The sequence below is a fragment of the Antechinus flavipes genome, chromosome X (assembly GCF_016432865.1).
Source record: "Antechinus flavipes isolate AdamAnt ecotype Samford, QLD, Australia chromosome X, AdamAnt_v2, whole genome shotgun sequence".
Lineage (NCBI taxonomy): Eukaryota > Metazoa > Chordata > Mammalia > Dasyuromorphia > Dasyuridae > Antechinus > Antechinus flavipes.
The window spans coordinates 33,717,897-33,721,147 of NC_067404.1; the positions used below are offsets into that span (position 1 = coordinate 33,717,897).

Sequence of the window (3,251 nt, forward strand, 5' to 3'; positions counted from 1 at the left end):
TAGCTTTTTATTTTTCAAAATACATGAAAAGATAGTTTTCAATATTGACCTTTGAAAAGCCTTGTAAAGATAGTTTTCAACATTCATTTTTATAATAATGTGAGATCCAAAATTTTCTCCCTCACTTCTTCCCCTCCTTCCTCCCCAAAATGGCAAGCAACCTTACATAGGTTCTATATGTATGTTCGGATTAAACATATTTAGTCATGTTGTAAAAAAAAGAAATGGAATAAAAGGGAAAAACCATAGGGAAAAATATTAAAGAAAGTGCAAACGCTATGCCTCAATCTGCATTCAGACTCTGTCAGTTCTTTCTCTGGATGCAGATTATATTTTCCATCATGAGTTCTTTGGAATTGTCTCAGATCATTGTATTGCTGAGAAGAGCTAACTCAATCATAGTTGATCATTGCACAATATTGCTGTTACTGTATACAATGTTTTTCTGGCTCTGCTCAGTTCACCCAACATCAGTTCATGTAATGTTTCTGAGATGCATTTTTAATGATTTCTAAAGAAATGCTTATAACATTTTCCATATATATATATGCATATATATATATACATATACACACATGTATATGTATCCACATATGTATCTATATTTGCATCTATATACTTATATCTATATAGAACTACTTTCAATAAACTGCAAAAAATTGATTGGCTTTTCCAGTATGAGCTCCAGTGTGAACACAGAAGTGAGGCATAAATATTTAATTTATGAAATCAGGATGGAATATTTCTGGTACAGAAAAATTAAAAAGCTTTCAAATGAAGGCCATTATTGAACCCATGTGAAACACAACTTGAACTTCTAGTCCAGCTTTTAGAATGACAATTCAACTCAAAGCACTTAATTTAGTAGTGTGAATATTTCTTGAACTAAAGGTTTGGCAATAATGTGGTACAACTGGCCCGTTGCTTCACACTGTGAGAAATTGTTCATACCATAATAGTGAGTGACAATTTTTGCCAACCATTCTGGTTTGATATCTGTACATGTCCAATTATAATTATCTGTTATAAGGACAAATTCATTGTAAAGTGGCCATTCTGGCTTGTGGTCCAGAACATTTGAAGGTTGCAATTGCACCATTTGATTGTCCTTTATAGTTAAGTAATGTCCTTTTCATTCCAAAAACACCACTTAAAAAAAAAACTACCCAGTTACCCAAGCTTTTCTTAAATTAAAATAGTAGTCTCTGCTTGGGAAGTCTGTACTTTTCTATGAGGCAAATTAAATCTGTCCATGATTCATGACAGCTGGTAGCATACATTGTCTGCAGACGTAGGGGACCTGTAGTTAATGAAGTTGTCATAACATCATTGAACCAACTCGTGATTTTGTTTAAAAGTGTGGTAAATGTTCAGGAGTGTAGGATGATCTCCATCTATGTGGACAAACTTCATCTTGGTTGCATCTGCTGTTTTCTTATCTTCTATGGGGTGAACAAAACACTGGAACATAACAGTAATAAATAGAACCTCGCTAGAATAGTTGGAGTCACTACCCGCAATGTCCATTTTATCAAGCTGTGGATCCAATGGAAATTTTGCCATCATACATCCCAATTTGGTCATGTCTCCACCATCATTTAAAGCAAGTAGATAATTCCAAAGCTCTAGGTCTCTCATCAGAAGCTGGTGGATCCATAACATCAAAGTCCTCTATATCAAGTTTTTTTCCAAATGTAACACCACTGATCCCAAATTATATCTCAAAATTTCAAGGTAATTAATACTTGGCATTTCAGTTTTCTAAGCTTTCTCTGTACAAAGCCTGAAGCATTTTACAGATCTGGTATAACCAGCTCAACCAGTTCAACCAGCTTTTTCAGAAGCTTTGTTGATTTGCTATCACCAAAAGGGACTCTCCTCTGATTCAATGATTATATACCTTTTGTTTTGAAAATCCAGGGCCATTGACAAACTCACCATCTATTGTTAAAGATGTCTCTGCAATACTGGTAGACAGAACTATGAGTCCTCTGATTGCCCCATTTTGGCTTTCTGGAAGGAGAGGTATGAAAATTCTATGTTTGTTGAGATAATCTCTCTCTGCTTCTAGAGTATAAAAAAAATCTCAATATAGTGTATATGGGTCAACATGAGACCAGGGATAAATCTGTGATTTCTCTGCATCTAAAGTAGCACTCATGACAGCAACCTTTAAATTTGATCTGTGCTTCACAGCTTCCTTCAGAACTCATTTGATTATCTCTGGCCATAAGTCTCATCAAGAATATTACCATTGCAGCATTCTAGAAGGGAATCATCCCCAGCTTCCTGAAGCGGCATTCCATTTGTCAGAAATTTAAGAATAGTTTTTTGCATTACTGTAGTCTTCCCATCTACTCGCATCTAATGGCCTATCCAGCTTCCGGGTCTAATATCACATCCGCATCTGAGCCACACTCAATGCAGCAACTTCCCTGGGCTGCATGTGGGCCACCCTTCACTCCTGGCAAGGAGTAAGCATACTTGACAATCCACTTTGTTTTACCAGAACCACTCTCAGTAACTAGAATAAAGGATTGGTGTATCTGTAAATCTATCCTCATATCTCCAAATAGAGGATGGAAGTCACTTCTTTAGAATGCCATAGTGATGAGGGATTTGGAGTAGATTAGTGAATGGATTAATCCACTTTTGAAGTGATATGTGTCTTGCATGTTCTGTATGTGTTAAATGAACAAAATGTGTTGAGAATTTTGAGTGCTGAGTGGGATGCTTTTAATTATGGTAATCTAGTACTAATAAGCATAGCATTAGTCGAGGCATGAAATTACTTTTTCTTGAGGGGTAGTGAAGGATATTCTGCTGGACCCAGACCTGCCTGGATTTGAACCTATGATTTTGGTGAATCCAAGGGCTCTGTAGAAGAGAAAAGAGGATCTGGGCAACTCCAAAGCAACCCTGGCTCAAAAGACAGGGAGTCCAGGTATCGTCTTCTGCATCCTCCCTCTCTGAACATCTTGTGAGATTTCACACTATATAATGGGTGAAGTCCTGGACTTGGAATCAGTAAGTCTTGCATTCTAATCCTATCTCTGACATTCACTAGCTGTGTGACTGTGAGTAAATCACATAATCTCTACCAGCCTCAGTTTCCTCAATCACTAAATAAGAACATATCCAATAACACCTTTCTTATACGGTTGTAGAGATATTCAAGATGTATTCAAAATGCTTTGCAAAATTTAAAGGCTTGTGTAATTGCAAGCTATTATTATTTCCTTGATGCCTTG

General features: G+C 36.5%; 1 pseudogene; it reads right to left on the reverse strand.

The window, feature by feature from the left end:
- Window positions 1-856: 856 nt before the first annotated feature.
- On the reverse strand, window positions 857-2,785 carry LOC127543120 (ATP-dependent RNA helicase DHX15-like; annotated as a pseudogene).
- Between the last annotated feature and the right edge of the window lie 466 nt (window positions 2,786-3,251).